Raw genomic sequence first — 15,268 nt, forward strand, 5'->3', positions numbered from 1 at the left:
TTTATAGAAGCTCCTTGAAATCAGATACTGTCTCATTTTTGCTTTTGTATCCCTGGCTCTAGCACATGACCCAGTACTTCCAGAAAACAATTAATAAATACTTGTTTCATTCAATTGAGATGATCAGGGGAGGCTTCAAAGAGTTTGTGGCATCTGAATTCGGGTGTTGAATAAAAAGAGGAACTTCAATAGGCATAGATTTCAGAACAGAGAAATGGAGAGTCTATTCAGGACTTGGGGTGATATAAACAAAGGCTGGGGGCACCAAAGAGAGAGGACAGTGCTAGGACTGAGGAGGGGGGGCAGCTGGTCTGGAGCATGGGAAATGTGAAGGGGACTATCATAAAGGCAATGCCAGCCACAGAAAGGCACCAGTTTACAAGGGCTGCTGTGAAATTAGCATTTATCAATACAACAGTACAATATTTATGAATTTCCATTACTTGATACTTTCATAGAGACATAATCTCACTGATGTGGACATGCCCTCCACCAGTGCAGATTGCAACTCATTCATACTTCCTAAATCCTTGGTAATTCTTGTTCAAGGGGCCAGCTAGGTGGCACAGTGGATAAAGCACCAGTCCTAGATTCAGGAGGACCTGAGTTCAAATCCAGCCTCAGACATTTGACACTTACTAGCTGTGTGACCCTGGGCAAGTCACTTAACCCTCATTGCCCTGCAAAAGAAAAAGAAAAAGGTCATTCTTGTTCAAGTAGTCCCGTAAATCCTCCACAGAATCATAGATTTGGAACTGAAAGGGACCTCAGAGATTAATTTCCATTATTTTATAGATGAGGTAATGAAGATCTACAGGGTTGAAAGACTTGATCTGGGGCAGCTAGGTGGCGCAGTGGATAGAGCACCAGTCCTGGATTCAGGAGGACTTAAATTCAAATCCAGCTCAGACACTTGACACTTACTAGCTATGTGACCCTGGGCAAGTTACTTAACCCCAATTGCCTCACCAAAAAAAAAAAAAAAAAAAGAATGCACGAACAAACGAACGAATGAATAAATAAATAAATAGATAAAAAAAATAAAGTAAACCTATGGGGGGGGGGGGAGACTTGGTCAAGATCATATAGGCCAAAGCTTCTTTTTTTTTTTTTTGCGGGGCAATGGGGGTTAAGTGACTTGCCCAGGGTCACACAGCTGGTACATGTCAAGTGTCTGAGGCTGGATTTGAATGCAGGTCTTCCTGAATCCAGGGTCAGTGCTTTATCCACTGCACTACCTAGCTGCCCCAGGCTAAAGCTTCTCAAACTGTGGGCTGGGACCTCATATGGGGTCATGTAACTGAATGTGGGGTTGCAAAAAATTTGGCAGCAAATGTTTGATTTGTATACTTATTTTATGTACCTATATATCTGGAGTCACATAAAAATTTCTTAGGTGAAAAGGGGTCACAAGTGGAAAAAGTTTAAGAAGCCCTTATATAGGCAATAAGGAATACGGTCTGGGTTCAAACCCCAGTCCTCTGACTCCAAACCCAATATTCTTTCTATTCCACAACTTCCTTGTTCATTCTAGGTATTTAATAATACTAATAGCTAGCATTTATAAATCACTTTATGGTATGCAGAGTGCTTTTCATACACTGTCTTATTTGAGCCTTATAACCACTCTTGAAGGGAGATATTATTATTACACCCCTTTTATAAATGAGGAAACTGAGAATGAGAAAAGTTAAGTGACTTGCCCAGGTCACACTGCTTGTAAGTGTCTGTGATAGGATTAAATTTGTCTTCCTATCTATCTCCTGAGCCACTTAATTGCCTACATGTAGGGGATAGATATTAGTACAGTGCTCAAGTTGGTGTACCCCCCCTTTTTTTTAACTGATATTCCATTTATTTCAGGGCTCATTAAATTCTGTGTCAGGATAGTTTGGCAAAACTATGTATGAATGGTGTTAGGAGACACCCACTAATCAACTAACCAAAGGAAAGAATATTATCTTCCAGAATTCCATTTAGGGATACTGACCAGTTATTCTTTATATCCACTGAGGATAGAGCCATAGGAAATGAACTTGAATTGTAGCAGAGTTTTATTTGTCCCTTACTTTAAAAAAATGTTTATTTTCAGTTCTAAAATTTCTCCCTCCGTCTATTACCTCTTTTATCCATTGAGAAGGCAAGAAGTAGAGTGCACATTATACAGAAGAAGTAATGCAACACATTTCCCCATTAATCAAATTGGTGGAGGGTGGGGAGCAAAAAAAAGAAAGAAAGAAAAAAATGTTTCAATCGGCATTCGGGGTTCATCAGTTATCTCTCTGGAGGTAGATAGGATTTTTCATCATGAGTCCTTTCAAATTATCATACATCATTGTAGTGACCTGAGTAGTCAAGTCTTTCACAGTTGATTATTGTTACAATTTTGCTGTTACTATCAATGGTCTCCTAGTTCTACACAATTCACTTTGTATCAGTTCATATAAGTTTCCCCAGGTTATTTTGAAACAATCCTATTCATTATGTCTTACAGTACAATATTATTACATCACAATTACATACCACAACATGTTCAGGATTCTCCAATTGATAGGTATTCTCTCAGCTTCCAATTCTTTGTCACCACAAAAAGAGCTAAATATTTTTGTACATTTGGGTGTTTTTACCTTTTTCTTTGATCTCTTTGGGATATAGACCTAGTAATAGTTTTACTGGGTCAAAGGGTATGCACAGTTTGATTGCCCTTAGGACATCATTCCAAATTGCTCTCCAGAATGGTTAGATCAGTTCACAGTTCCACGACAATGCATTAGTATCCCAATTTTCCCACATCTTTCCCAACATTTATCATTTTCTTTTTCTGTCATATTAGCTGGTCTGATAGGTAAGAGGTGGTATTTCAGAATTGTTTTAATTTGCATTTCTCTAATCAATTGCAGTTTAGAACATTCTTTCATATGAGTAGAGATAGCTTTGATTTATTCATCTGAAAACTGTCTTTTCATATCCTTTGACAGTTTTTCTTATAAATTTGACTTGGTTATTTGAGAAATAAGGCCTTCTTTATCAGAGACATTTGCTATAAAAAGTTTCCCAGCTTTCCTGCAGTTATTTTATTTATTTATTTTTGCAGGGCAATGAGGGTTAAGGGACTTGCCCAGGGTCACACAGCTAGTAAGTCTATAGTGTCTGAGGTCAGATTTGAACTCAGGTCTTCCTGAATCTAGGGCTGGTGCTTTGTCTACTGCAGTTATTTTAAACAGAATTTCTCTTTTTATGTTTGTTTTTTCTTCTGGGTTTTGTTGATAATATATAGAAATACTGATGATTTATGTGGGTTAATTTTATATTCTGCAACTTTGCTAAAGTAGTTTCAACTAGCTTTTTTTTTTTTTTTAAATTTAGTGAGGCAATTGGGATTAAGTGACTTGCCCCCGGTCACACAGCTAGTAAGTGTTAAGTGTCTGAGGCTGGATTTGAACTCAGGTACTCCTGATTCCAGGGCCAGTGTTCTATCCACTGGGCCACCTAGCTGCCCTTCAACTAGCTTTTTAGTTGATTCTTTAGGGTTCTCTAAGCATACTATTATATCACTTGCAAAAAGTGATTGCTTTGTTTCTTCATTGACTATTCTTATTCTTTTAATTTCTTTTTCTTGTCTTATTGCTATCTTTTTTTGATTTCAAGTGTGATATTGAATAATAATGATGATGACTGACATTCTCGCTTTACCTCTGATCTAACTGGAAAGGTTTCAAGTTTATCATTTTACATAATGCTTCCTCTTGGTTTTTAGATAGATAACACTTTTTGTTTTGAGAAATGTTCCATTTAATCCTATGCTTTCTAGTCTTTTTTAATAGGAATAGGTGGAATAGTTTGTCAAAATCTTTTCCCTGCATATATTGATATAATCATATGATTAAAAAAAATTTTTTTGTGGGGCAATGAGGGTTAAGTGACTTGCCCAGGGTCACACAGCTAGTAAGTGTAAAGTGTCTGAGGCCGGATTTGAACTCAGATCCTCCTGATTCCAGGGCCGGTGCTCTATCCACTGTGCCACCTAGCTGCCCCTAATCATATCATTTTTGTTGTTTTTGTTATTGATATGTTCAATTATGTTTATAATTTTCTTAATATTGAATCAGGCCTGCATTCCTGGTAAAAATTACATCTAGTCATAGTGAATAGTTTTTGTGATATATTGCTATAATTGCCTTGCTAATATTTTATTTAAAATTTTTGCATTAATATTTATTAGGAAAATTGTTCTTAGTGTGGGGACCAATTTTTAATTGGGGAGTGCTAGCTAAGCAGCTCACCGCAATATTGGGGCAAGGAAGGAGACCGGCAGCCTCCCTCAAAACAGAACAGGATTTATTTTAACAAGAATGAATTTAAAACACACACACACACACAAACAGGATCAGTAGGATCAAGGGAAAGGAAATAAAACGGGGAAAGGGAAATTATACAACCTGAAAAAATACCACCGCCCAGAAATCAGCTGAGAATACACCATAGCCTCTTCCAGCGCCTTCCAAGCTTCCAGCTAGAATGCTGGAAAAAAAACTTCCTTCCTCCCCGCACACTCCACACAGCCCCCGGCCAATTGGATGGCCGCTCTGGACAGTCACATGACTGCCCTCACTAGGCTTCCAATCATTATAATTTTGCCAGGCCCATGTAGGCGTCGGTGAGCGGTGATGACATGAGGTGCCAGCACCATGGCAATGGCTACAACCAGTGGATGGAGCACCATGCAGTTTGCTGAGCCCCAGGCAAGTGCACGCCAAGGCATAAAAACCTCAAACAACAATTAATTCTTTACATTAGTTTTCTTTTTCTGTTTTTGCTTTCCCTGGTTTAGATATCAAAACACTATTTGTGGTAGGAATCTTTCTTTACCTATTCTTCCAAACAGTTTACATAATATTGGAATTATTTATTCTTTAAATGTTTGGTAGAATTTGCTTGTAAATCCATCTGGTCCTGGTTTTTTTTTCCCTTAGGGAGCTCATTTATGGCTTGTTCAAATTATTTTTCTAAAATAGGGTTACTTAAGTATTTTGTTTCCTCTTCTGTTAATCTGGGCAATTTATATTGTTGTAAATATTCATCAATTTCATTTAGATTGTCAGTTTTATTGGCTTATAATTGGGTAGAATAGCTCCTAATAATTTCTTTAGTTTCATCTTCATCAGCTGTGCATTCACCCATTGCATTTTAGAAACCAGTAATTTTATTTTCTTCTTTCTTTTAAAAAATTTAATTATCCAATGGTTTCTCTATTTTATTGTTGTATTTTTTCCATAAAACTAGTTCCTACTTTTGTTTAATAGTTCAATTATTTTTACTTTCAATTTTACTAACCTCTCTTTTGATTTTCAGGAGTTCTATTTTAATGTATAATTGGGGGGAGTTAATTTGTTCTTTTTCTATTTTTTTTTAGTTGCATGACCAATTCATTGATCTCTTTCTCTCTATTACTGATGCAAGGTTTTAGAGATATAAAATTTCCCCTGCAAACTGCTTTGGCTGCATCCCACATGTTTTGGTATATTGTGTCATAATTTTCTTTAATAAAATTGTTAATTGTTTTTATGATTTGTTCTTTGGCTTTCTCACTCTTTAGGATTATACTATTTAGTTTCCAATTAATTTTTAGTCTATGCTACAAAGTTCCTTTATCAAATGTAATTTTCATTCAAATGGGTATATTTAATATTTATGCTTTCTGCCTTTGTTTATGAGGCTTTTATGACCTAATGTATGATCAATTTTTGTTGCATTGCCATGTATAGCTGAGCAAAAGTTATATTCCTTCCTATTCCCATTCAATATTCTTCAGGGGTCTATCATGTCTATCTTTTCTAAAATTCTATTCATCTCTGTAACTTCTTGCTAATATTTTAAAATGATTATATTTGTCTAGGTCTGATAAGGATGAATTGAGGTCCCCCACCAGTATAGTTTTACTGTCTATTTCCTCCTATAATCCATTTAACTTTTTCTTCAGGAATTTGGATACTATGCCATTTGTGCATATATGTTCAGTATTGATATTACTTCATTGTCTAAGGTTCCTTTTTATCAAAATATACTTTTTCCAGGTTATCTCTTTTAATTAGGTCTATTTTTGCTTTTGCTTTTTCTTAGATAATGATTGCTACCCCTGTTTTTTAACTCCAGCTGAAGCATAATAGATTCTGCTCCAGCCTCTTATTTGAACTCTCTGCGTGTCTTTCTGTTTCAAGTGTGTCCCTTGTAAACAGCATATTGTTGGATTCTGGATTCTAATCCATTCTGCTATCCACTTCTGTTCTATGGGTGAGTTCTTCCTATTCATTATCACAGTTATGATTGCTAACTGTGTATTTCCCTCCATCCTATTCTCTTCTACATATCCTTCTCTTCCTCACCCCATCCCCTCCTCAAAAATCTGTTTAATTTTGGATCACCATCTCTCTTTATCTACTCTTCTTCTTACCATACTTCTCCCTTTCTTTAAGCCTCTTCCCTTCCTATTTCTCTACTGGGTAAGATGAATTTCTATACTTAACTGTATGTTTACATATATTGTTCTCTCCTGAGAGTAAGGATCAAATGTTGCCTGCTTTCCTCCCATTTTCTCTTCCATTGTAAAAGCTCTTCCTTGTGCATCTCTTTATGTGAGATATAATTTTCCCGTTCTTCTTCTCTCTTCCCCCTTCTTCTAATTTATTCCTCTTTCTCAACCTTATTATTTTTTTAAAAAGCATCCCAACATAATAGACTCATATCCATGTCCTCCATCTAAGTAGACTTCTTCTAACTGATCTAATAATGATAAAGTTCTTAGGAGTTACTTGTGTCATCTTCCCATTTGGGGATGTAAATAATTTAACCTTAATAAGTCCTTTTTATGCTTCTTTTGAGTCTTGTGTTTGAACCTCAAATTTTCTATTCATCTCTGGTCTTTTCATCAGGAATGCTTGAAAGCCTTCTATTTCTTTAAATACAATTTTTCCCTTGTAAGATTATAATACATTTTACTGGGTAAGCTATTTTTGGTTGTAATCCTAGTTCCTTTGCTTTATGGACTATCATATTCCAAGCCCCCTACTCCTTTATAGTGGTAGCAGCTAAATCTTCTGTGATCCTATCTGTGGCTTCACCATATTTAAACTATTTCTTTCTGGCTGTTTGAAGTATTTTCTCCTTAATCTGGAAGCTCAGGAAATTCAATATATTCTCATAAATTTTCATTTTGTGATATCTTTTAGGAGGTGATCAGTGAATTCTTTCAATTTCTACTTTGCCTTCTAGTTTCAGGTAGTCACATAATTATTAAATTATCTCTCTTAAATCTATTTTTTTCAAGTCAGTTTTTTTTTTCTGATGAGTTGTCTCACATTCCCCCCCTATTTTCAGTCTTTTGACTTTGTTTTCTTGTGTCTTGATGTCTCATGGAGACATTAGTTTCCACTTGACCAATTTAAATTTTTTTCTTTTTTCTTTTTTTTTTTGTGGGGCAATGAGGGTTAAGTGACTTACCCAAGGTCACACAGATAGTAAGTGTCAAGTGTCTAAGGCTGGATTTGAATTCAGGTCCTCCTGAATCCAGGGCCAGTGCTTTATCCACTGTATCACCTAGCTGCCTCTGTAACTGACTTTTGTGCTTATTATTTTTTTTGGCAAGGCTATGAGGGTTAAGTGACTTGTCCAGGTCATACAGCTAGTAAGTGTCAAGTGTTTAAGGCTGGATTTGAACTCAGGTCCTCCTGAATCCAGGGCCAGTGTTCTCTCCATTGAGCCACCTAGCTGCCCCTGTGCTTAGATTTTTATTCCTAGAATTTATTATAGTGCCTGGCACATAGAAAGAATCTAACAATTGCTTTATTTATCTATACAATTCTGAGCCTTTCTCAATTCAACTATAGTGTCCATTCAAGATATACAAACTGATGGACTCATTGGGTTGTCCATCAAACTGCATGGCATAGTTTGGACCATGTGCATTTGTCTTTCAGTTGGCTTTTCTGTTATGGGTTGTTGGTCCAATATCTTTAGAAGGGTTATGGATTTCACTGAGACAGTCCTATAGTTTTCTTGTGTTAAGCTCAATCAACACAATGTCATCTATAGACACTATGTGGAACATTTCATTGTCAATTAAGAATTTTTCTTTCAATTGTGCTATGTGTAGGACCTCATCCATGTCAGGGACAAACATGTTTGGTGAGCATGTGTCTCTGCATTTGATACCTCACTTGGTATCGATAAACTGAATTGTTAATTGCTATATTTGTGTTTGAATTAGCCTCTTATTACTCCTTTGTTCAGGAAGCTCATGTGACTCTGGAATAAACCATAAATTCATCTGTTTGGTATTTAAAGCTCTTTGCAACATGGCTCCTGTCTACCTTTCCAAATTGAGTACACCTTACTATTCCCTCTCATGCATTCTACCTTCCTGCCTACTAGTTGGTCCCTGTTTACAATATCCCATCTCTTGCCTCTATGCCTCATGCCAAAAATATTCTTCTTCCTTACCTCCATCTCTTAGAATCACTAGCTCCTTTTAAGGCTCAGCTCAAGTGCCACCTCCCTTAAAACCTTTTCCTGACTCTCAAGATTGTAAGTCCCCACCTGTCCCTCTTTCACTTTGTATATATATTTTGTATATTTCTTGCATTTACTTATATGTGAAAACAGTCAAGTTCCTTAAGGACAAGGTTGGCTTCAATTATTCTTTTGTATCCCTAGCACCAAGCACCTGAAACAGTTACACTTATTAAATACTTGTTGGTTGAGTGATTATTTGAATAAATCAGATTATCTTTTATTCTAATTTGTTGCTCATTTTGACCTTTGCTCTAACTAGCTCGCTGCATGTAGACAGCTGTTTTAGAAATGTCCCATTCATTTCTTGTCTGTTAAGAGTGAGTCAATTTCGTTTTTTGTGGTGATATTTACTGATCATAGTTCTTCTAAATCAATTTTTTTAGTCTTATAAATTCTCCTATTTAAACATAGTTTTCAAGTTTTAGAAGGTAGTTATCTGCTTCTTCAGCATATCTATTTTAACTTTAAAGTCTTTAACTACACATCAGATTTTATTTATTTATTTTTTTGGCAGGGCAGTGAGGGTTAAGTGACTTGCCCAGGGTCACACAGTTAGTAAGTGTCAAGTATCTGAGGCTGGATTTGAACTCAGGTCCTCCTGAATCTAGGGCCAGTGTTTTATCCACTGTGCCACCTAGCTGTCCCAACACATCAGATTTGAAATCTGTTAATGCCAAATCCCACCAAAGATTACCCTGACTCAACCATCTGCCTGAATGTTTCTGATACAATCCTCCCATCTATTTATACCTGCTTCATCTGATCAAGATTTCATATCCACTAAGAGGAATGATTTGGCAACAAGTATACTAAGCAAGGAATTCTTATTTCTGCTTCTTTGCTTTTCCTAATTCTCTTCCTCATCAGATCCAAAGAGATAAAAGATCAATATTATATCATCTCCTTTGCTCTTGTAGGTTCCACTTTTTATAGTCTTCTACATCAATGGCACCATACTTGTCCTTCACCCTCATAATTTCCACTTCATCCAAAATCTTAGATTTTTTCAGGCTTCACCCAGCATGGACTCCATGGCCTATTGTTCCACCTCTCTGAGTTTTAATTTGTTGGGGGGGGGTTTAAAATAGAGATTTAAAAAATAACTTTTGGTTCTATTTCTTTTTTAAATTTTTAAATTTTTGGTTCTGTTTCATGGGTTGTCATCATTAATATGTATTGTCTATATCTTGACAGAAAATGACCAGTCATTTCTGAATTTTATATCTGTCTATAGTCAGATCGAAAGATTAAAAACCTCACCAAATTAGAAAAATAATTTTGAAAAAGAGAAGAAAATATGACAGACAAATACAACAGCTCCAAAATAACCTATTCAAGTGGATTACTGCTGTCAAAAAAAAAAAAAAAGGAAATGGATAAAAGAAAGACATAGACACAGATTGTCACCATTTTCTATGGAAGTTTAAGAAATGTGCAATAATTGCCACAATGAGGGATTCAATTCAATTTAAGTCAACATACATTTCTTAAGACTTCAAGCTGCTTAAGCTAGGAGGGGAAAACCCTTCATCTCTTTGCCAAGTAGAAGGATAGCAGTGGAGGGGAAGAGTAGTTCAGAACAGAAACTTTAAAAAATAAATAAATTCCTTTTTTTTACTTCATAAAATGAGGAGCTTCAAATCTGAAAGATTTATGCCCTGATCAACCACAATTCTAGAGGACTGGAAGAATGCTGCCTACTTCATAAAAGAAAGATGATAGGCTAATGTGTAGAATGAAAAATGCAGCCAACATGGGAATTTGTTTTGCTTCACTATGCTTGCATGATACAAGGTATCTGTTTTTCTTCCTTTCTTTTTATCAGTAGGTGTGAGGGGAAAACATGCTGGAAAATTGGAAAAGTAAAAGCTAAAAAAAGGGAAAAAAATGAAAGCAATGAAGGGAAAAATGAGATTGGGGTATGGTTAATATGAAGTCTAATTGAGACACACTATCACCTGCTTCCTCTCTGCTTCTGAATGTCCCAAGGGGTACTGCATCATGAAGTGCTTTTTGTGGGGGTCCCAAGTTAATCTCTGCTTAGCCTTTAATGATTTTCAAAGCCTGGTTACAATATATCTTTCTGGTCTTGTACATTATTCTTTTTCCCATACCCTGCCATCCTGTTAGACTAATATTTTCTCTATTCTTCACATGCATTTTGTTTCTTGTCTCCATGTTTTTATATGCACTATCTATACCCCATGCCTAGAATTCACTTCTTCCCTCACCTCTGCCTCATCAAATCTTTTTCTTTCTTCAAGATGTAGCTCAAGCATCACTTGATATATGAAACCTTTTCTGGCACCCATAACTTCTCTCTGAAGTGACTCTGATTTCGTATAAATAATCACATGTTACATTTGCATGGTATTTTAAGGTTTGCATAGCACTTTGCACATATTATCCTATTTCATCCTCACAAAGCCCCTGAGAGATAGCTGTTATTATCTTGATTTTATAGCAAAATAAGGCAGGCACAAGTTAAGTGACTTGCCCAGGGTCACAAAGCTAATAAGTGTCTGAGCCTGGATTTTAACTTAGCTTTTCCTGACTCCAGGTCTAGTGCTCTATTCACTGTGCCACCTAGCTGATAATCTTTTATTTAATTATATTTATTCTGTATACAATTATATGTGTACTTATTGCCTCCTACACTAATATGTTAGACTTTTTTTTTTTTTGGCGGGGCAATGGGGGTTAAGTGACTTGCCCAGGGTCACACAGCTAGTAAGTGTCAAATGTCTGAGGCCAGATTTGAACTCAGGTACTCCTGAATCCAGGGCCGGTGCTTTATCCACTGTGCCACCTAGCTGCCCCCTCCTACACTAATATGTAATCTCCTCATGAAGTTGTGGTCTGAGCTAGAGACTCACCAATCAGGAGAGTGGGCCTTAAGTCAGAGACACCTTTAGGATAAGAAATCTGTGGAGTAGTCTTTCAAATATTTCCTTCTTATTTTTTCTCTCTTTCTAGCCCTCTCCTACTTTCCTCCACTCTGGAGCATAAATATTTCTCACTACCATTAATGATTTTTCCTCTCTAAAATCTGAAAGCAAAGCCTCTTTCAGTGTGGTGTAGTGGAAAGAACACTGGTCTTGCAGTTCACATGACTGTGTTTAGTTTCTAGCTCTGCTATTTATTAACTGTGAGATGGGAGAATAACATATCTGGGAAACAGCTTCTTCATCTGTTAAATTAGGGATTGAATTATATGATTGATCTCTTAGGTTCTTTCTAACTCTAAATACCATGATCAATGATTTTCTGAATAGCAAGTGCAATAATATTTTGTTTGGTTTTTTGTTTGTTTGTTTTTCAGTGGGGCAATGAGGGTTAAGTGACTTGCCCAGGGTCACACAGTCATGTGTCTGAGGTCAGATTTGAACTCAGGTCCTCCTGAATCCAGGGCTGGTACTTTATCTACTGAGCCACCTAGCTGCCCCTGCAATAATATTTTCTTAATTCTCATGTTATTTGACCCTTGTGGAGAATTTGATTCTGTTCCTTCTTCCCTACTTCTTGACCCCTTTGGTCATTTTGCTCTGTGACATTATACCATCATGATTTTCACCCTACTTCTCTTGCTATTTCTTCTCTGCCTCCTTTGACAGCTTCTTCTCCTCTTAATTTTGGGCAGTCCTAAAGTTTAGCCTCTCATTCCTCACAAGTCCATTCTTATAACTTTAGTTATCCCTTCTATGTAGATGATTCTGTGTGGATAACTCATTAAAAGATTGGAACTCTGGAGAGACTTGGCTAACCTTTGGGCAGAATTGCAGTTTGTTTAAATTAGAGGTATTTATTGATCATCTCCTACACACTCAGCACTGGACTAGGTGATGTGAAGGATACTAAATTATAAGACATGGCTTCTGCTTTCAAGATTGTTTAATCTAGTTTGGGAGGCAAGACTAACACACACACACACACACACACACACATGCACACACACACGTACACACCCCACAATGAAACAAGATGGAACAATAGGAGGCATAATCTTTCCTCTCCAAATCCCTGGCCACCCTTCAAGACTCAAACCTTACTTTTCAGTCTTCATTATACTCCCACTCCTCTGAAATGCATGTATAAGCTCTCCCACATTTCAATGTTCAATTATGAACTGTTTTATATTCTTCCTCACTCTTCTTCACCAACATATGCAGTAAGTTGTCAAATATTGTTTCTTTCTACACAACATTTCTTGGATCCATCCTTCCCCCTACCCACCAACTCACACAGCCACCACAATAGTTAAGGCCCTTGACACCTCTTACCTGGACTATTGCTATAGCTTTGTAATTGGCCTCCCTGATTCTAGTCTCTTCACACTCCAGTCCATCTTCTCCATGACTACCAAAGTGATTTCATTCACACATACATATACGCAATATAGTCAGGAGAGATAGATGCATGTGTATATATACATATATACACATGTATACACACAGACACACTCTCTCTCACACACACACACACACATATATATACACACACAGAAACACATACAACACTGTTACACACACACACACACACACACACACACACGCATGCATGCACAAGCACAGCTATCTCTCCTGACTATGTTGTAAGGTCCTCAAGTCAAGGACCACTGCACTTCTGTCTTTGTGTTACTAGCACCTAGCACAATACTTTAATACATGCTTATTCCCTTCTCTACTCTCAATTCCTGTAACTTTTGGTTTTGGAAAGTTACAGGGATAGAGAGTAGAGAAGGGAATAAGAATGTATTAAGTGCCTATTATCTGCCAAACACTGTGTTAAGTGACTTACAAATATTATTTCATCTGGTCCTCACAGCAACCCTGGGAGGTAGATGCTATTATTATTAATATCCCCACTTCACATTTGAGGAAACTGAGACAGATTTCCTGGGTCACATTACTGGTAAGTGTTTGAGGCTAAATTTGAGCTCGAGTTGTCCTGACTACAAGTCCAGTGCTCTGAGCACCTCTTAGCTGTCTCTATGAGTAGAGTCATAGGAGCGCAGATTGTTATACCCTTTCCAGCAGCAATTATTTGTTTATGGTGTCAGAACTGGAAAAGAGAGGGGTGAATATAGAGGAGCATGTGTGTGGTGACATGGCTGCTGGGTGAGAAGTCCAAGGAGTGAAGAAGTGAATGATCATTGGAGAGGAGGTCTAGATATAGTGAGGCAGTTAAAGCCACCATTAATCAAGTCAGTGGGGCCGCAGAGCCAGAGTTCTAAGCATTAAAAAGGACTAATTCTTCCTGTTTGGTTGAAGGTAGAGATGAAAACACCAATTGAAAGGAAGAGACTGAAGGTGTTAGAGGGGAGAAATGTACATGCTAGAACTTCTTGGAGACACAGGAGAAAGGCAGGAGTATGCTGGTGAATGTATAGCAGTGTGGGGGGTGGGTTGATATACACACACACACTTTTCAGTTTAATCTGCATTATTAATACTTTTTAAAGCCTAGAAAAGCTACAAAACAAAAGATTGAGCCCTATTTTATAGACATTACCTATTTCTGAGGTGTAAAAACATACTGAACATTTAACAATAGGTTCTTCTAAGCCTCAATCAGTTAGAGCTGGCTCCAGCACACCCCTAGACAAAGATCCCTTAACATCTGGAAAAGAATGGAAAGTAAGACACAGGTCTAGAGGACTTAGTCTAAGAGAGGAGGGACACCAAGATGCAGCTCAAGCATTATTTTCTACATGAAGCATTTCAGAATACCCCCAAATGCTAGAACCATTCCCCCAAATGTCTTTTTTAAATTATCTATATTTGTTCTGTATAGTATTCATTCATTTACTTCTTGTATTCTCCAACTGAATATAAACTTCTTGAGATTAGTTATTATATCATTTTTATATTCTTAGCATCTAGCATGTTGCTTAGCACATAGTAGGATTTTTTTTTGGACATTCCTCCCTTGCCTTCCCATCCTCCCCTGGAAAAAAAGGCGGGGGGGGGGGGTTGGGGGGGCGGAGAAAAGAAAAACAAAGACTTTGTGACAAATATATAGGATATTCCAAAAGTCTTAGTGAAGTTTTTAAGTTTAGCTTAAACTTAAACTTTAAAAAGGTGGAAAACCCTTTAAGTTTAGTTTAAAACTACATAGTCATTTAGGATGCCTTGTATATAGTCAAGAAAAACAAATTACTACACTGGCTGTGTCTGACAATGTATGTCTTATTTTACATCTTGAGTTCATTATGTCTGTGGCAAGAAATGTGTGGCAAGCTTTATTATCAGTCCTCTGGAATCATGGTTGGTTACTGAATTATGAGACTTCTCAAATCTTTCAAAATTTTTTCTTTTTAATTTTGTTATTGTGTAAATTGTTTGTTTATTTAACCCTACATCAATTTATTCTGATCTTCCCGGATTTTCCTAAAACATAACACTACACAATTTCTTATGGCATAATACTATTCCATAATATTCATATACCATAATTTGTTTACTCATTCCCTAATATGTAGGCACCCCCTTGGTTTCCAGTTCTTTGCAACTGCTGCTGCTATAATATTTGCTTTTCTTTTCTCTTTTTGGCATCCTGTCCAAAACTTAAAGAACAGAGGTGAAGTTCTTACTCATTGGTCATTGTCCCAGGTAGATACTTCCAAGGAGTTCTTGTCACAACCATGAGGTGATATGGAGTATGAGATGTGAATATGGGGGTGCAGAATTTTCTCAGTGTC

This window comes from Dromiciops gliroides, chromosome 2 (genome assembly GCF_019393635.1).
Source record: "Dromiciops gliroides isolate mDroGli1 chromosome 2, mDroGli1.pri, whole genome shotgun sequence".
Taxonomy (NCBI): Eukaryota; Metazoa; Chordata; class Mammalia; order Microbiotheria; family Microbiotheriidae; genus Dromiciops; species Dromiciops gliroides.